This window comes from Dermacentor silvarum, chromosome 10 (genome assembly GCF_013339745.2).
Source record: "Dermacentor silvarum isolate Dsil-2018 chromosome 10, BIME_Dsil_1.4, whole genome shotgun sequence".
Classification (NCBI taxonomy): Eukaryota; Metazoa; Arthropoda; class Arachnida; order Ixodida; family Ixodidae; genus Dermacentor; species Dermacentor silvarum.
This window is the reverse complement of record NC_051163.1, coordinates 95873313-95893545: the sequence shown is the minus strand read 5'-3', so window position 1 is coordinate 95893545 and position 20233 is coordinate 95873313. Positions and strand designations below refer to the sequence as shown.

The 20233-nt window shown below is 48.5% G+C and overlaps 4 protein-coding genes and 1 non-coding gene across 15 annotated transcripts in view; 2 read left to right on the top strand and 3 right to left on the bottom strand.

Annotated features, from left to right (window-relative positions):
- The window catches only part of LOC119466316 (uncharacterized PE-PGRS family protein PE_PGRS20-like), a 1297174-nt gene that overhangs the window by 179844 nt on the left and 1097097 nt on the right, over positions 1-20233 (bottom strand). The window lies entirely within an intron of this gene.
- LOC119466319 (uncharacterized PE-PGRS family protein PE_PGRS20-like) overlaps positions 1-20233 on the top strand; it is a 1091962-nt gene that overhangs the window by 14886 nt on the left and 1056843 nt on the right. The window lies entirely within an intron of this gene.
- The window catches only part of LOC119466324 (uncharacterized), a 683885-nt gene that overhangs the window by 436292 nt on the left and 227360 nt on the right, over positions 1-20233 (bottom strand). The gene's annotated exons all lie outside the window — the stretch shown is intronic.
- Positions 1-20233, bottom strand: part of LOC119466322 (PE-PGRS family protein PE_PGRS26-like) — a 471155-nt gene that overhangs the window by 299934 nt on the left and 150988 nt on the right. The window lies entirely within an intron of this gene.
- On the top strand, positions 6941-7013 carry Trnar-ccu (transfer RNA arginine (anticodon CCU)). The gene has a single exon. It is a non-coding gene; the product is annotated as a tRNA-Arg (tRNA).

Here is a 20233-nt window from a genome sequence, read left to right as displayed (position 1 = left end):
ATTTTCCCACGTTATAATTTCGAATATCCCTTACTTTCTTCTTGTTGATCAGTTTTGACAGTTCAGCGAATTCTATCTGATCTCTTGAGTTGAACACTTTCATGTTTTGTCGTTTCTTTATTAGGTCCTTTGTTTCTTGGGAGAGCTTCCCTACAGGTTGCTTTCGTGCCTTACCTCCCGCTTCAATTGCTGCTTCTGAGATCAGCCTAGTTACGGTTTCATTCATTACCTCTATGTTATCTTCATCTTCCTGTTCTAAAGCTGCATATTTGTTTGCGAGCACCAGTCTGAATTGGTCTGCTTTCACCCTTACTGCGTCTAGGTTGGCCTGTTTCCTCTTGACTAATTTCACTCTTTCTCTCTTCAAATTGAGAGAAATCCTAGACCTCACTAACCTATGGTCACTGCACTTTACCTTACCTAACACTTATACATTCTGCACTACGCTTGGATCGGCAGAGTATGAAATCTATTTCATTCCTTGCTTCTCCATTAGGGCTTTTCCTGGTCCACTTCCTGTTGGTGCGCTTCCTGAAGAATGTATTCAATATTCGGAGCCTATTCCTTTCCGCGAATTCCACTAACATCTCTCCTCTTGTATTCCTATAATCGATGCCGTAGTTTCCAATTGCTTGCTCGCCAACCTGCTTTTTGCCCACTTTTGCATTGAAGTCGCCCATGACTACAGTATACTGAGTTTGCACCTTTCTCATTGCTAATACCACATCTTCATAAAACTGTTCTATTTCCTCATCATCGTGACTGGAAGTTGGGGCGTAGGCTTGTACTACCTTCATTTTGTACCTCCTATTCAGCTTTATTATGACGACTGCTACCCTCTCACTAATGCTGTAAAATTCATCAATGTTTCCCGCTATGTTCTTATGGACTAGAAATCCTACCCCGGATTCTCTCTTATCTGGAAGACCTCTGTAGCAGAGGACGTGGCCGTTAGTCAGCACTGTGTAAGCTTCACCAGTTGTTCTAACCTCACTAAGGCCTATAATATCCGAGGCAATGCTTGGGATATTATTGGCCAAATTTTGGCTTAGCAGGCTCAAATAGTCCTGCTAAGCTAGCTTCACTAGAGAGGGTGCGCACCCTCTCTAGAGAGGTGCACTAGAGAGGTAGAACACCCGACTTCAAATTTGAAGGTCTTAAGTTCGAATCCTGCTCCATTCCACTACATTTTCAGGCATGGAGTGGTGCCTGACACCGGCAAAGAAAAAAAAATACATATTGCCGAGAGCCAGTGGGGCTATACTTGTTCAGGTGCAACCAAACTAGGCAGGCCCACTAAGCTTCATCAAAGTCACTCCCTCACCAGAACAGGAATTGGCCTCCCTGGTGCAGTATTCGGCCACTACCTCCCTGATGACTCTGACAATTAACCCATGGCCCTCAGTCCCCAGTGGCCGCGGAGCACCTGACCAAGGCGGCGGTCAGACCTGCGACGTGGCAGAGGGTGCTAAGAATCTCTGGGTCCGGACAGGCCGCCAATGGAAACTGAACCTGGCAACGTTCAACACGCGCACCCTCTCAGTACAATCAATCCCCACCAAAAGAGGAGCCATCCTGGCGACCTAGGGGCAGGAGAAGACACGGGGGTCGTGGAACTCCTTTAGGCGGGAGACGTGGACAATTTCCTGGCCGCGACGACGCTGGTTTCAAGACGCGTCCATCGGCTCGATGAGGTAGTTGACTGCGGATGTTTGTCGCAGTACCCGATAGGGACCATGGTACTTGGATTGCAGCTTGGAGGAAAGGCACGGTGGAGTAGACGGCACCAACAACCAGACCAGCGAGCCGGGAGTAAAGTACGTAGCTGTAGTGGACGTGTCGTGGCGATGCTTTTGGCGCCACTGGTCCTGGGATGTGAACGAGCGAGCGAGCTGGCGACATTCTTCCGCGTATGTAGCCGCTCGGGAAACAGTCGTCGACTCCGAAGCATCCGGCCGGTAGGGTAGAATTGTGTCCATTGTGCATGAAGGTTCGTGTCCGTAAAGAAGAAAAAAAGGTGAAAATCGTGGTGCTTTGCGTTGCAGTATTTATGCGTACGTTACGAAAAGCAGAATCCGATCCCAATTCGAGTGGTCAGATGAAACATACATGGCCAACATGTCACCAAGGGTGCGATTAAAACGCTCTGTCATGCCATTAGTTTGGGGATGGTATGCCGTGGTAGTACGGTGAATGATGCGACACTCCTTTAGCAACGCTGTAATGGCGTCAGAGAGGAAAACGCGACCGCGGTCGCTCAGTAATTCTCGAGGTGCTCCATGTCGTAATACCAGGTTCTGAAGGATAAAACGAGCAACGTCTTTTGCCGTGGCAGATGACAGGGCTGAAGTTTCAGCGTACCGCGTAAGGTGGTCGATAGCAACAATAACCCAGCGGTTGCCGCTGGGAGTGCTGGGAAGCGGACCGTATAGGTCAACGCCGACGCGGTCGAACGCTTGAGCGGGGCATGGTAAAGGCTGCAAGGGGCCGGCAGCATGTTTAGGTGGCGTCTTGCGGCGTTGGCACAGGGGGCATGACCGTACATACTGGCGAACGAAACGATACGTACCGCGCCAATAGTACCGAACCTGGAGGCGACAGTATGTCTTCAATACCCCAGCGTGGCCGCATTGTGGGTCATCGTGGAACGTGGCGCAGATGTCGGAGCGGAGATGGCGGGGAATAACAGGCAACCACTTGCGACCGCTGGAGTTGTAGTTGCGGCGGTATAGGAGGTTATCCCGAATAATAAAGTGCGTGGCTTGGCGAGAGAGCGTCCGAGAGATCGGCGCTGGCGACCGGCTAGACAGGAAGTCGAGAAGCGAACTGATCCATGGGTCCTTGCGCTGCTCTGATGGCATGTCGGAAAAGTTGAGGGCGAAGGCACCGCAGGCGGAAATAGACGAGCAGATAGGATCAGGTGACAGGGGTGACCGGGAAAGAGCGTCTGCGTCTGAATGCTTGCGGCCGGAGCGATAAACAACACGAATGTCGTATTCCTGTAGGCGTAATGCCCAACGAGCGAGCCGACCAGTTGGATCTTTGAGTGAAGACAACCAGCATAGGGCATGATGGTCGGTCACGATGTCAAAAGGGTGCCCATACACGTAAGGTCTAAATTTTGCGATAGCCCAAATAATGGCCAAACATTCCTTTTCAGTAACGGAGTAGTTCGCCTCAGCTTTGGTAAGGGTGCGGCTGGCATACGCTACGACGTACTCATCGAAGCCATTCTTGCGCTGTGCAAGAACAGCACCTAGCCCGACACCACTAGCGTCCGTGTGAATCTCAATTGGAGCAGAGGGATCGAAGTGCCGCAGTACTGGTGGTGACGTGAGAAGGCGGCGCAGTTATTGAAATGCGTCGTCACATGCCGGGGACCAGTCCGGTAGCTCGGAACGGCCGGTAAGAAGCGCGGTCAAGGGGGCGATTATGGAGGGAAAATTGCGGACGAAGCGGCGGAAATAAGAGCATAAGCCGATGAAGCTGCGAAGCTCTTTCAGGGTAGTTGGTTTGGGGAACGCGGATACAGTACTATGTTTCGTAGGATCCGGGAGGATACCGTCTTTTGAGACCACATGACCGAGGATAGTAAGCTTGCGAGCACCGAAGTGGCATTTCTTCAAATTTATCTGCAGTCCTGCAGCGGTGAGGCACGCCAGGACTTGCTCGAGGCGGCTGAGGGGTGATGCAAAGTCGGTAGAAAAAACTACAATGTCATCTAAGTAGCAAAGGCACGTGTTCCACTTCAGGCCTCGGAGAATGGTGTCCATCATTCGTTCGAAAGTGGCAGGCGCGTTGCAGAGGCCAAAGGGCATGACGGTGAATCCATATAGGCCATCAGGTGTTACAAAGGCTGTTATTTGGCGATCGGCCTCTGCCATCGGCACTTGCCAGTACCCGGAGCGCAGATCCAGTGAAGAAAAGAATTCCGCACCCTGTAGGCTGTCCAAGGCATCGTCAATGCGCGGCAGAGGGCAGACATCTTTGCGCGTTATGCAGTTAAGGCGGCGATAGTTGACGCAGAACCTTATGGAGCCGTCTTTCTTTTTAACGAGGACAACCGGAGATGCCCAGGGACGGTTAGAGGGCTGGATGATGCCACGCTGCAGCATGTCGTCAACCTGCTGGTCGATGATCCGGCGTTCAGCGGCCGACACACGATACGGACGCTGGCGCAAAGGAGTTTGTTGACCGGTGTCGATATGGTGGACGACTGCTGACGCTCGACCCAAAGACGGTTGGCCAATGTCGAAGGAGGCCCGAAAACGCTGGAGGAGCTGGATAATTTCCTCCTGCTGGACAGGTGTGAGTGCCGAGTCGACGGCATGAGTAAAGACGTCCACAGGAGCATCGGTCGCGCCAGGAGGAGTGACGGCGCAAAGCGGAAGTGGTGCCGCATTGTCAAACATGGTGGCTGGGAGGGTGCAGTCGAAATATTCAGAGCTCCCCAAGCACTCGCAGCGGAGTATGGATGAGGGCACGCGGAGAGATTGCACACGTAAAGGGCAGCAGAACCGCCGCAAAAAGTGACGATAGCAAAAGGAAGCAGAAGGTTCCGACGGCTCGCACAAGAGGCTGACGGCGTAAACAAAACAGATGAGTTCGCGACAGAGTCACACGACGCAGGGACCAGAGCGGCTGAGAAAGGTGCGATGTCGATGTCCGTGGCAGCAACAACTTTAGTAGAATGGTGGTCGTCAGGGTCAACGCACGGCACTGATAACGTAAGTTCGGCACGAGCGCAGTCGACAACAGCTTGGTTCAGAGATAGGAAATTCCATCCAAGAATGACGTCATGCGAGGAACGGGATAGAACGACAAATTCGACAACATGCAAAACGCCTTGAATTACGACCCGAGCTGTGCATGATGCTGAAGGCTGAATGCAATGCGATGTTGCCGATCGCAGCGATAGATAAGTAAGTGGGGTGGTCACTTTGTTCAAATGGCGGCAAAACTTTTCACTAATAACAGAAACGACGGCTCCGGTGTCAATAAGTGCGTGTACGGTGACGCCGTCGACGGACAGTTCAATTTCGTTCGCAGGAGAAAAATTAGGCCTTGAAATGTTCGACGTAAACGCAGTTCGTGCCTCGGGAACTGCGACTGTTAGTTTTCCTCGCGGGCAGGACTGAGTCGACGAACCATGGGGGAAAGGGATCGACGACGTGGGGAGGGCGACCGGCGTGAATCGAAGGGGCGGCGACTAGAAGACGAGTACGAAGGAAGATTGGACACATCATAACGCGGAAGTCGAGCAGGCATGTAGCCGGAGGCGCTCCCACTGTCAGGGAAAGGGTAGTTGCGACGGCGGCAGAATCGTGCCACGTGGCCCGGGAAACCACAGGGATAGCATATTGGCCGGTTATCAGGTGTGCACCACGGGTTGACGACAGGGGCTCCAGCGGCCGAGTAAGGAACGGGAACCGGGCGTGAAGGTGGTGGCGGCACATGCAAAGTTCCGGTGGTCCGGTAGGCGTCAGGATCCGGAGGAACATAAGGCCGGGCGACAACGTTAGCGTACGACAGTGGTCCAACAACGGGCTGCGGATGAGGGGCAGGTGGTAGCGCCTCAGCAACGTGCGTTTGAAGCACCTGACGAAGCGGAGGAGCCAAGGAAGTCACCGGCTCAGGAGGGCTAGTCGCCAGAGACAGTTGCCGCGCGACTTCCTGGCGGATGAACTGCTTTATTTGCGGCATTAAAGCAGAAATGTCGGCAGCGTCGCGGCTAAAATCCAAGGGAGCGAGATCCGCGGTAGCCTGCTGAGCAGCACAACGTGTTGTGGCACGCTGCTTGCGCAGCTAGTCGTACTGCTGACAGAGCTGAATTACCTCGGCAACCGTCTGGGGACTCTTGGCGACGAGCATCTGGAAGGCGTGGTCATTGACGCCTTTCATGACGTGCTTGAACTTGTCAGCTTCGTCCATGGATGAGTTGACGCGCCGGCAGAGCGAGAGCATGTCTTCAATGTAGCTGGTAAAGCTCTCGTCAGTGCGTTGAACGCGACCACGCAATCGCTGCTCAGCACGAAGGCGGCGAACGGCTGGACGGCCGAAAACCTCAGTCAAAGTGCTTGTGAAAGCGGACCAGGTGGTAAAACTGGTTTCATGATTTCTGAACCAGAGGTTTGCCACGCCCGTCAAATAAGAGCCTACATTAGTGAGCTTGTCGCGGTCGGCCCACTTATTATATGCGCTTACACGGTCGTATTCGCTGAGCCAGTCCTCGACGTCGAGGTCCTCTGCTCCGCTAAATATAGCAGGATCGCGCTGCCGGACGACGCCAGGGCAGACAATGGTCGGCGGTACCGGAGCAGCAGCCTGGGACGGTCCGGGATCATTCATCGCAGGAGCTCTTGGTAGCGTCCGACTGCGGAGTTCCAGGATGTGGAAGAGAAACCCTGCGCCTCCACCAGATGCAATGGGGATGTTTGCCTAGCAGCACTCGATCTGGCGTTTGAACGGTAGACTGAAACAAGTCAAAAGGGAGCTATGGCGAAGCGGGTGAGCCAGCGTTGCTTGTCTTCTTTCGTCACCAGCACCATGGCCCAGTCCGTTCAGTACACTATATACATATATATATATATATATATATATATACCACGCCAAAGACAACATAGGCAAAATTAATTGTCCTTGGTGTCTTTGTTCGCTTCTTATGATATGAATAATGAAGATCGCGCCCCTCGGTTCCCTTTCTTCTCGTTCCTTACATAACGAGGGCTCGAATCCGGCAACATTGACGCCTTCATGTAGCATATGTTGGTTTATTGACCAGTTGCCTTCACCCAGAAAGATCAGGTGCTCGTGACGCCTGCGGCGGAGAGGATATTCCACATCCCCCGCTTAGGTTTGTGAGTGGTGGCGCTTGCTAACACTCCCGGGGTAATTATTGTTGTAAGACATAAATAGCTCAGAAAGTGGATGGGAAAGCGGCGCCGCAGTAGCTCAATGGTGAAAGCATCGCACGCCTAATGCGAAGGCGTGGGTTCGTTCCCCACCTGCGGGCATTTGTTTTTTCATCCATTTCCATTTCCATTATTTATCATTTCTTTAATTGAATTAGTAAGTAGAAGTAATTTCCCCTATGTTGTCCTTGGTGTCACTGTTTGTTGGCTTCTTATGATATGCTTAATAAATGTTATTAAACAGATTAATAAATAATTAACAACCAGTGACACCGAGGACAACATAGGGGAAATTACTTGTAATACTAATTGAAAAAAAGAAATGATAAATAATGGAAATGAAATTGGATGATAAAAATGTCTCAGTTTCACCCGAAAGGCGAAGCATCAGAAGCATCAGTAGAGAGCTCTACGGAGTAAGGATAGTGGTTTGATCAGTTGCATAAACTTGGACATGTAGCAGCACCAGCAATACGCAGAACTGTTGTCGACGCCGTCGGCGTTCTGCCCGCGTTCGTACCGAAAGCGCGTGGCGTTGGTGACTGTTGCCGGTGCGCCTGGCGGTGGCTCCGAGGTTTTGGATGAGATCAGAACGGGACACTCGTCAAGCAGCGTCGGAAGTCTTTACCACCTCCTCAGCTCGCAACGTTTTTATATAAATACGCATTTGGTGCCGCAGGTAAACGTCGCCTCCCTCCCTCCCGTCCCCCCACGGCCTTTCGCACGACGGACGAAGCTGCGTTTGCTCTGCGCCATGCGTTCGCTCCCCGTGAAAACGCGCGTCGCTCGCGCGCTTTCACTCGCACATCCAGCACACGGCGCGTGGCGATGATTTCATCGCCGTTGGTGTTCATACGGAACCTCACGGCCACGACGACGTTGACGGCAGAAATCTGCTTTGAGAGTCCGTATAATTGCTATTGCAATAAAACTACAAGCCGCAGGTGGGGAACGATCCCACTTCTTCGAATTACGGGTGCGATGCTCCTATCATGAAGCTACCGCGGCGCCGTTTTCCCATCCACTTTCTGGGGTATTTATCTTTTAGATGCGAAGCAGCTTATGGTCGTGGTTATGTCACTCCCACCCTCCCTCCATCCATCCATCCGCCGTACGGCGTCCACACCCCTACTGCCCATGCGCATGCTCCTCCCCCTCCTCTCCCCTCCTTATCTCATCTCTCCTCTCAGCATTCATCCTCTCCTCTCCGGATTGCGCAACGAATGGCAACACCTGCAGCTCCGCGCGCGATAATGCGAAGCAGCTGAGGTTAGAGGCGCTACGGTAGGCGCTGCATACTCCGCTTGGGGGCTCCACTGTAGCTCGCGGTATAATGATGCGCGCGCGCGATCCGTCCCTCTCTTTCTTCTCCCGCAACGCCGCAATGAGTGCCACGGACAGTGCCAGCGTCAACGCCAGTGTCAGCGCCGTGGAAAAGAGGGCTCGAGCCGCTGCCGCGAAACGGCAGCGGCGACAGGCCGATCTGAAAACTAATGTCCATGGCTGCTTCGCATACTACTCAGGGATCCCCTACGGGAAGATGGTGTAATTTTTAGGGGCGAAGCTCCTTAGGGTGTGGGTCTGTCCCTCCTCTGTAGTATGTAGTAGTAGTAGTCGTCGTAGTAGGTAGCCACGTCTACTTTTATGAAAAAAAAATTCCGAAAGTTGTGACCGTAGCGCGGAATCGAACCAGCGACCCCTCGCTTCCGAACGCGCGGCGCTAACCACTATGCCACGAAGCGCAAATGGACACACGCACCACGATGACAATAAATATCCAACATTAACGAAAGACTGCGCGTTTCTAACGCGTTTGTGCTAGCGCGTTACGGCCCGTGTAAGAAGCTGGTGTAAGACGCTGTGGCCTCTCCGCCTTACCCATGTATTCATAAACGCTCCTCGACATACACACTCTAAAAACAGTTGCACCCTTTGGGGGGCATTTTTGCCACACAACAATAATCGTCATCTGCCTTGCTTGCGTTTCCTATCTTGAAAACTGTCCTGTCGAGAACGCTGTGTCACGCTGATAACACTCTTGTCGTTTGTGACCGAGAAGTGCCGGGCGCACAGCGTTAAAGAAAGGAAAGCCACGCAAGTCAGATGACGATTATTGTTCTGTGGCAAAAATACGCCCCAAAGGGTGCAACTGCTTTTAGAGTGTACGTAGCTGTTAAGGCAACATCTAAGCGGATAGCGCTAGCAGAAACGCTGGTAGTTTACAGCCATCTATTGCACATGTGGGAAGGCAGAACGGGGCTAACCGAGCGATAGGAAAAAACAGCGACGTAATTACAAACTGCGCCATAGAATCGCGGAATGACCCGAGCGGGCAAACGCTTACGCACATCAGTTAGAGGCAGCGAGTTGGGCGAGTTTTTGCGATTCACTTTGCGAAACGCGACACACCTCCAAGACATGGACAGTACTTCGCAGCATAATGGCACCAGGAAAAACCAAAACGGCTACGAACCGCACCCTTCAAAAACTTGCCGGACAATTTTCGGGAACAGAACAGGCCCTCTTCACTAAGCTCAAAGATAAGTACGTAGGGGAGCTAACTATTCCCCCACGCATCCTACCACACAAAGGACAAGAAAACGCAGTGCTCGACGCCCCGAGAGCTAAAGCAGAACTCTTTGCGGCAGCGCAAGCTGCGAAGAGAAATACTGCTCCAGGACCTGGTCAGCTCACAAATGCTATATGATCCGGAACCTGAGCGACGAACACCTAGAACAGCTTACTCGATATATTATTGAACAGGTATGGTAGAGGGGCGTGGTTCCACAACAGTGGAAGGAGGCCAAAATCGTGCTTTATGATCTACCTCATGATCTACAAAATTTCAGACCGATATCACTAACTTCCTGTCTTGGCAAATTATTTGAGAAGGCGATTAACACGCGTCTCACGTCTTACATTGAAGACCGCAGCCTCTTTCTCACAAACATTCGGCTTTCGTCAACATTTGCCAACTCAGGATGTTTTCCTGCTACTTCGGGAAGAAGTCTTTTGCAACACCACGGTTTTCATCTTTCATTTAATTCTTTATTTACAACATACTTTACAATATGCAAAAGCACTACAGGACCCATAGTCATTGGCTATTCCCGGGTCCACACACTCTAAGAAGTATTCCGGGGGAAACGGGAGTAACTGCACAGTTAGTCCAAAAAAGGGCACTTTCGTCCCTCAAGGGAGTAACTGCAGGAGTGTGGGTGGCGTGTGCAAATTTTGGAGAGTAAGTGTACGACCCCTGGTCCGAAAGAGAGGAACGGTGAGGACGAACTGGAACAGTTATTCTCCATGTCCTCTGCTGTTTTCGTCCGTCTCGTGGAGTGATGCGGCGAACGTGGTATTGTCTATAGATCATGAATAGTTGGAAGTTCGTGTACTGTCTACTGAACTAGATGTAAAGCAGCACTGTGCATCTTCGTGAGAAAATTGCCTGAAATTTAAAAGGTGGAATCTGAAGGGCCGTGCACTTCGTGTGCGTGTATACCATAAGCGAACGATACGCATTAAGCGCGCAAGTCATAAATGGATTGCCAGATTTTCTTGGCCAATAGTACCTAAGGAGTTCCTTTCGTTCCAAGGAGAATACAAACACAACTGAAGCGATGTGTAGCTCAAAAGGGGCACGCTAAGCGATAGAGAAGTTGGCCTCTGTCGTCTTGCGTGCCCCGTTTGCGCTCGCTACACGAAGATCACGTAATGTCTCAGTGTAAATCACCGTAAGAATAATCGGGCAGCTTTCCTTATGTAGTCCCTTAGATTTGTAAGTATGCGCAACGTTAGACTCTCCCTGCATAGCATACACCAAATGCCGAGTCTCTTCTGTTATTGCCGCACCTGCGTTAAGCTGGTTAACCTCGTCTCGGTAACCTGACTTGAGAACCGAGCTGCTGTGGTGAAGTGGTTAGGGTACCCGACTTGTGAGCGAGAGGACGTGAGTTCGAATCCTACTTGCCGGTGCGGTTTTTTTTTCGCGCAGTCATTTTTTTTATCAGCGAATAAATGGCTAATTTAATTAATTCCATCTTCGAGGAGCATCGGAAAGAATAACCGTTACTCCCTTGAGGAGCATCGGAAAAGAGCAACTGTTAGTCCTCCGCATGGGGAGTAACAGTTCACCCCCTCTCACTTACCCCCTAAAGGGAGGAATGGTTGTGGCAGATCAGTTCCTCCCCTAAAGGAGTAACCCCAATACCCCGTTTCCTCCTTTTCTTCTTAGAGTGCACAAACTTAGGGTATAAAACGCAGCACGCGAGCAAACAGAAACAAACATAATACATAATAGTAATATTAACATACATAACTCATACACTAATGCAAATATAAACTCAGTGTTCTATTATCCTTCACGCACGCGAGCGAACAAAGCAAATACGTAACAATGAAATTGACATGCACAACTTAAGCAATTGACATATGCACAACTTAAGCAATTGACATGCAAAACTTATGCAATTGACATGGACAACTTATGCAAGAATGTAAACATAAGGAAGTGTACTTTCATCGCCAGTATTTTTCAAAGAATTATTTTCTGACAGCAGACCTGAAGTTACGGGCTTCTTTTATATGTGTTGGCAGAGAATTCCAAATAGGTACGCCGTTAAATGCTACGAGCATTTTTCCGTACAAATTATGACATAGAGGCAGATTAAAACATTGATTAGTAGCAGCTCTTGTATTTCGTAGCGGGATTTTAAACAATGTAATTGGAAGTGGATCATTGCTTTCGATAATACTATGAATGACCTCGGCAATTTTCTATTCATATAATGCATGCTCTGGCAACACTTTGAATGAGCTGTGCAAGTACGTACTGGATTCTCAATGCCCGTTTTTGCAGACGGAGTACAGGATCAAGGTAAGTTCTAAACGTCTTTCCCCATGAATCAATACAATAAGATATGTCACTCTGTATGAAGGAAAAGTACAGGATGCGTAGGACAGGATATTTGAAACATTCACGAGCCTTAAGAAGAATATAACATCCGTAAGCAAGCTTGGAAAAAAGGTGTTTAATGTGCTTTAATGGAAAAAAGGTGTTTAGTGCTTGTCTTAGTCTAAGAAAATGCCTAAATATTTGTAGCAGAAAACTTGTAGTTTTATACCTCGTAATGATACATCCAGTGTTTCAGTATTGAGTTTGTTCTTCCTGGAATGAAGAACTGTATACTCAGTCTTACTAAGATTAAGGGTCAGCTCATTGGACGTGAACCACTTAAACACATTATCGAACTCAGCATTTATTTTATCCTGTATATCAAGCAGACTGTCTCCAGTAAATAGAAGAGCGGTGTCGTTAGCATACATCAAAACGTGTGAATGCCTAAGCGTTGCAGGGAAATTATTTATGTAGAGTGAGAAAAGCATGGGTCCAAGAAGCGAACCCTGCGGCACAGCAGTTAGTACGGTTTGTGATGTAGACGTATAATTATTAAGTATTACTTGCTGCTTGCGTTTACTGAGGTAGCTTCGACGCAAGTTCAGGATTTTGCCCCTCAACCCTAGAATCTTAATCTTCTTCAGTAATATATGTTGGTCAACTGTATCGAAAGCCTTTTTAATGTCGAGATAGACAACGACCGCAATTTTATTCTGCTGGAGAGTCGTATTCAGTAGGGGCGTAAGAGTGAAAACAGCGGAAGAAGTAGATTTCTGGGGTCTGAAACCGTGTTGGTGGGGGCTCAGCATATTGTATTTGGATATGAATTTGCTTATGTGCACCGATATAATCTTTTCAACGACTCGACCTTTGCAATTAAGGTGAGGACATAACGGAGTACGCTCACTGAATTACGGGAGACGCCTAAGCGGATTAAGAGGACGAGAAAGCTAATTAAGTGGATGAGTAAGCGAATTAAGAGGGAGACTAAGCAAAGTAGACAAAGCGAATTAAGGGGGGGGAAGGTGTCATGTGACTGTCTTTAACGCATCGGCACTTGGGCTTAACCTTCAAGTCATCTTAGGGATAAATAAGAAGCCCTGTCAATTTTGTTCACCAACTTGTTGGTCTATGACAACGAATGCATGACGACGTCGACGACGCAATAACGACCTTGGTGAGCCAATGGATCGAGGACAATAGGATGACGACGATTGCACGATTACAATGGCATAACGATGGCTTACCAGTATACCAGCATACAATCAGAAATACCACCATGAAATCAGATTTAGCAGATTTTAGGTTCGGCGTCCCGCGGGGTTCTATTTTAGGTCCTATAATTTTCCGCCTTATATGAATGATAACGTGACAATACCAGAAACACCCGATATAGTGTTATATGCTGATGATACAATTTTTTTTCTATAATTCCCGCCCGCAAGGAAGCGGGAAGTCTATTTATTCTGAACACATACAGTCCACCCCGGCACAAGCCGAAATTCGGTCCACTCTTCCGCAAAACGTTGAGCGTAGCCGACAAACATGCGCTAGTCGTCGTCGGCTATTTTAACGCGTCACACGCTGCTTGAGGATGCAGCTAAGACAACATTAGGGGCCGAAGCCTATGGGCAGACGCTCAGCACGAAAGACTAACGCTCATAACTGACCCTCAAGCACCCACTAGAATAGGAAACAGTGTAAGCAAGGACACGACACCAGATCTCACGCTTACGAAAAATATAGTAGATTCTCGATGGGAAAACATGCAGGAAAGCTTAGGTAGTGACCATTACATCGTCGTCACAACGGTACAAGCAGGCCCAAAGAAAAAGAGAGGCAGAGAACTGAAACTTGTAGAATGGAACTCTTTCCGCAAAATCCGAAAGGAAGATGCGGTAGAGAATATAACCGACATCGAGAAATGGGCAGAGAAACGGCAACAAAGCGTTAAACGAGCTACCAAAACTGTTCTAAAAGAGGCAGGGATAGAGGAGATGGATAGCAGATTATTGCATATGTGGGAAGCGAAAGGTAGTAAGCTGAAAAGATTTAAAAAAGCAAAAACATAATTGGAAATTAAGGAATATAATTGCGGAATTAGAAAAGAAAATCGAAGTTTATGCGAATAGTTTAACCCAACAAAATTGGGAAGCCACGTGCAATTCGATGGGGGGCAAATGGGTATGCCCAAGACCTGAAACGACGCCTCTTGGATGCCGAGAGTACAAAAACTGTACAAAGACACAACGCACAGAAGGTTATACACCGCTACTCAGGTACAGAAGAAGAGCTCTTTTGAGAGCTCCAAAAATGTACGTTGGAGATGCGAATAGAGAACGACTCCCGGATTACAGCGGCAATGAGAATCCTGATCTCGATGCCCCCATTAGGGAGGCAGAAGTCAGATATGAACTTACCAGACTGAACCCGAAATCTGCACCAGGGCCTGATGGGATAACCAACAAAATGCTCAGAAACCTCGACGATGAATCCATCCGAGCTCTCACAGAATACATGAATAAGTGTTGGGAGCAAGGGGACATTCCAAGTCAACGAAAAGCAGCCCAAATCATCTTTATACCGAAGCCTGCAAAGAAACTACAACTGACAAACTTAAGGCCCATATCGCTAATATCCTGCGTCGGTAAACTAATGGAACATGTGGTTCTTACACGCCTCACGAGCTACATGAATGATGGAGGACTTTACCCACATAGCATGTTTGGATTTCGACCAAAGTTATCGACGCAGGATATTATGCTCCAACTGAAACATCACCTTCTAGATGCGGCCACGAAAACTCTAAATACCAAGACGATCATCATCATCATCATCATCATCATCATCATCATCAGCCTATATTTATGTCCACTGCAGGACGAAGGCCTCTCCCTGCGATCTCCAATTACCCCTGTCTTGCGCTAGCGTATTCCAACTTGCGCCTGCGAATTTCCTAACCTCATCATCCCACCTGACTTTCTGCCGTCCTCGACTGCGCTTCCCTTCTCTTGGTATCCATTCTGTAACCCTAATGGTCCACCGGTTATCCATCCTACGCATTACATGGCCTGCACAGCTCCATTTCTTCCGCTTAATATCAACTAGAATATCGTCTACCCCCGTTTGTTCTCTGATCCACACCGCTCTCTTCCTGTCTCTTAACGTTACTCCTAAGATTTTTCGTTCCATTGCTCTTTGTGCGGTCCTTAACTTGTTCTCGAGCTTCTTTGTTAACCTCCACGTTTCTGCCCCGTATGTTAGCACCGGTAGAATGCAATGATTGTACACTTTTCTTTTCAACCACAGTGATAAGCCCCCAGTCAGGATTTGGCAATGCCTGCCGTATGCACTCCAACCTAATTTTATTCTTCTGTAAATTTCTTTCTCGTGACCAGGGTCCCCTGTGAGTAATTGACCTAGATAAACATATTCCTTTACAGATTCTAGAGGCTGACCGGCGATCCTGAATTCTTGTTCCCTTGCCAGGCTATTGAACATTATCTTTGTCTTCTGCATATTCATCTTCAACCCAATTCTTGCACTTTCTCGATGAAGGCCCTCAATCATTTGTTGTAATTCCTCTCCATTGTTGCTCAATAGGACAATGTCATCTGCAAACCGAAGGTTGCTGAGATATTCGCCGTTGATCCTCACTCCTAATCCTTCCCAGTCTAAGAGCTTGAATACTTCTAAGCATGCAGTGAATAGCATTGGAGAGATTGTGTCTCCTTGCCTGACCCCTTTCTTGATAGGTATCTTTCTACTTTTCTTGTGGAGAACCAATGTAGCTGTGGAATCCTTGTAGATATTTGCCAACATATTCACGTATGCCTCCTCCACTCCTTGATTACGCAATGCCTCTATGACTGCTGATATCTCTACTGAATCGAATGCCTTTTCATAATCTATGAAAGCCATATAGAGAGGTTGATTGTACTCCGCAGATTTCTCGATTACCTGATTGATGGCATGGATATGGTCCATCGTAGAATATCCCTTCCTGAAGCCAGCCTGTTCTCTTGGTTGACTGAAGTCAAGTGTTGTCCTGATTCTATTGGAAATTATCTTGGTGAATATTTTATACAATACTGAAAGCAAGCTAATGGGTCTGTAATTCTTCAATTCTTTAACGTCTCCCTTCTTATGGATAAGTGTAATGTTGGCGTTCTTCCAGCTCTCTGGTACATTTGAAGTTGTGAGGCATTGCGTATAGAGGGCCGCAAGCTTTTCAAGCATGATATCTCCTCCATCTTTGATTAAATCTACTGTTATTCCGTCTTCTCCAGGCGCTTTTCCCCTGGTCATGTCTTTCAAGGCCCTTCTAACTTCATCGCTAGTTAAAGAAGGAGCTTCTGTATCCGGTTCATCACTATTTCGAATGGAAGAAGCTTGGCCGTTTTGGCTACTGTACAGGTCCGTATAGAATTTTTCTGCTGCTTTTACTATGTCATCGAAATTGCTGATGATATCACCATGCTTATCTTTCAGAGCATACATCTTGCCTTGTCCTATGCCTAGTTTTCTTCTTACTGATTTCATGCTGCGTCCATATTTTACGGCTTCCTCAATTTTTCCCACGTTATAATTTCGAATATCCCTTACTTTCTTCTTGTTGATCAGTTTTGACAGTTCAGCGAATTCTATTTGATCTCTTGAGTTGGACACTTTTATGTTTTGTCGTTTCTTTATTAGGTCCATTGTTTCTTGGGGGAGCTTCCCTACAGGTTGCTTTGGTGCCTTACCTCCCACTTCAATTGCTGCTTCTGAGATCAGCCTAGTTACGGTTTCATTCATTAGCTCTATGTTATCTTCATTTTCCTGTTCTAAAGCTGCATATTTGTTTGCGAGCACCAGCCTGAGTTGGTCTGCTTTTACCCTTACTGCCTCTAGGTTGGCCGGTTTCCTCTTCACTAATTTCACTCTCTCTCTCTTCAAATTGAGAAAAATCCTAGACCTCACTAACCTATGGTCACTGCACTTAACCTTACCTAACACTTCTACATCCTGCACTATGCTTGGATCGGCAGAGAGTATGAAATCTATTTCATTCCTTGTTTCTCCATTAGGGCTTTTCCAGGTCCACTTCCTGTTGCTGCGCTTCCTGAAGAAGGTATTCATTATTCGGAGCCTATTCCTTTCCGCGAATTCTACTAACATCTCTCCTCTTGCATTCCTAGAATCGATGCCGTAGTTGCCAATTTCTTGCTCACCAACCTGCTTTTTCCCCACTTTTGCATTGAAGTCCCCCATGACTAAAGTATACTGAGTTTGCACCTTTCTCATTGCTAGTTCAACATCTTCATAAAACTGTTCTATTTCTTCATCATCGTGACTAGAGGTTGGGGCATAGGCTTGTACTACCTTCATTTTGTACCTCTTATTCAGCTTTATTACGACGAATGCTACCCTTTCATTAATGCTGTAAAATTCATCAATGTTGCCCGCTACGTTGTTATGCACTAGAAATCCTACCCCGGATTCTTTCTTATCTGGAAGACCTCTGTAGCAGAGGACGTGGCCGTTAGTCAGTACTGTGTAAGCCTCACCAGTTCTTCTAACCTCACTAAGGCCAATAATATCCCAGGAAATGCCTGATAATTCTTCAAATAGTCCTGCTAAGCTAGCCTCACTCGAGAGGGTGCGCGTGTTGAACGTTGCCAGGTTCAGTTTCCATTGGCGGCCTGCCTTGACCCAGAGATTCTTAGCACCCTCTGCCGCGTAGCAGGTCTGACCGCCGCCTTGGTCAGGTGCTCCGCAGCCACTGGGAACTGAGGGCCATGGGTTAATTGTCGGAGTCATGAGGGAGGTAGTGGCCGAATACTGCACCAGGGAGGCCAATTCCTGTTCTGGTGAGGGAGTGACTTTGATGAAGCTTAGTGGGCCTGCCTAGTTTGGTTGCACCTGAACTAGTATAGCCCCACTAGCTCTCGGCAATATGTATTTTTTTTCTTTGCCGGTGTCAGGCACCACTCCATACCAAGACGATACTAGGGCTCAATCTAACAAAGGCCTTTGACACTGTCACGCACAAGGCAGTACTACAAAATCTCCAAGAGCTGGAGGAAGACGAGTTCTTGATCAGCTGCTGTTCCTGCTTCGCTCTGGTTTTTCATTTAACTTTGTGCGTACCGACGCCTCCGTGGCAGTTACAGTATCGAAAGCAATGACGGACGTTCCGGCCCCTCTGCCGCCACGGTTGCAGGCTGGCCTCCAAGCTGAACGTCGGTCTGCTGCGTCCGACCATGTGCACATGACTGGGCCAGGGTCATCGAGCGGCTCTGACGTGGATGACATGGAATCCGACGGTGGATATACAGTGGCCACAAACCGCCGGTTGAAGAGGAAACTTCCCAGGACTTCAAGCGTGAGTGAGCTCAACTACAATAAGCCGCCCTCACAGCAAACGTATACAGTCGCCTACATCCCCATCGCTGCTACTGGCAACCTCAATTCCCTCAATAGGCAAACTCTCACTGCCTATCTCGAGAGGCTGGCTCCAGGGAAAATCAGAGAGGTCAGTATTAATAGCAGAAAAAACATCCTTAGTGTTGATGTCTCTACACGAAGCATCCTTGCCACTTTAAAGGCTGTAACTCAGCTGGGAAATATCCTTGTCTGCTCATTCATCGTACAAAGAGGCAGTACCACGGCTGGCGTGATCTACGATGGGGATACAGATATTGATAATGGCGATCTCCCAACGCTAATATCCTCAACTGTCCATATCACAGACATACACCGTTTTGGACGGTCGAGGTGCATAAAGCTCATTTTTGAGGGAGACAACTTACCATCACATGTGAAAGTGGGATATGTGAGACATCCTGTCCGTCCATACGTCCCAAGGCCATTACAGTGCCGTAAATGTCAGAAAATCGGGCACGTAAGTGCTGTGTGCGCAAACAGGATGACATGTCCCCGCTGTGGTGAGGATCATGATGAGTCGACGCGTAATGGGTCTGACTTGAAATGCACTAACTGTGATGGGCCACACAAGGCAACGTCGAAGGAGTGTCCAAAATTAAAGACTGAAATGTCCGTGCTAAAGAAAATGGTGCGAGATCGCTCTACACAGAGAGAAGCGGCTACCAAGATACACCACCGCCAGAGGCGCTCACGTAATCGCAGGAGGAGATCAGCATCGACAACAGGACAACCGGTGCCTTATGAAAAGTCGACGCGCGCTCCTGTTATTCCTCAATCGTCAGGGCCCGTAGCCACGTCTACTCTTCTGAACACCAAGAACATTACTATATGGCCTGCCCTGCCGTCTCGGAGTGCAGAAGTGCATCCGGAACGCCAGCATGAACGCGAAGCTTCGTCGTCGGATGGGCAAATCAAGGCAATGCTTACACAATTGGTTCGTTCCTTGCGAATGCTGCTTATGGGAGTTAAGACGCCCGTTGCCAATGCGGCGGTGCAAATTCTCGACGCACTCGAACTGGTGCTTGCTGCTATATAAAAGATAGCAAGAAGCATGGCATCATCAACTTCAATGCTGTCACTGCAGGAAAGAATCAGCCGTTCCATAATATTTCAATGGAACGCACGAGGTCTACGAGGTCACCTCGGAGATTTTAAACAGAGACTGCTCGAGTATCGATTTCCAGTTATTGTGATATGCGAGCCGAATATGACTTCGAAATTTGGACTGTCTGGTTACGAACAATTCGCGTCTGAGACAAGTGGAAATCCTAGCAAAGTCTTACTATGCGTGCGATGTTGCCTCACGTGCTCGCTAAACCAAATTCCGGTGCACAACAGCAACGAGTACGTTTCTATAACACTGAAGCTAAAGCGCCGCACAATCTCGGTCATCGGTGGCTATATTTCTCCCAGGGGAAGATTTGACGCTGGACACCTGAAACTTGTTCTTGACTCCAGCCAAGGACCTCATGTTATCGTAGGTGACTTCAACGCACACCACCATCTTTGGGGTAGCCTGGGCCATAAACACTCGAGGAAGACAGCTTCTTGACTTCACAAACAGCAATGGTCTCGACATCCTAAACGACGGCTCACCAACATATTTGCGAGGCACAACGTACAGCAGCTGTCTCGATTTAGCTATCGCTTCACGATGTCTTTCGTCTTCTGCTGCCTGGTGCATAGATGCTGAAACGTACGGCAGTGATCACCTACCTACTTATGTACAATTGAGATGGTTCACGAGAGTCCTTAATCCTCATGCACAACGCACTGACTGGGATGCTTTTCAAAACACACTGGAAGAGTCCTGCGGCTGTATAACTTCTCCCCAAGAGATCGAAGAGCGAATTACAGCAGCAATGCACGCAACATCAGACATCGTCACAACATCACATTCCAGAACATCCGTTGATGTTGTATATGAGCAGCTGCGAGCAGTCCGTCGTCGCGCCGAGAGGAAATACAGGCGAACTAAATTGATATCAGACTTGAG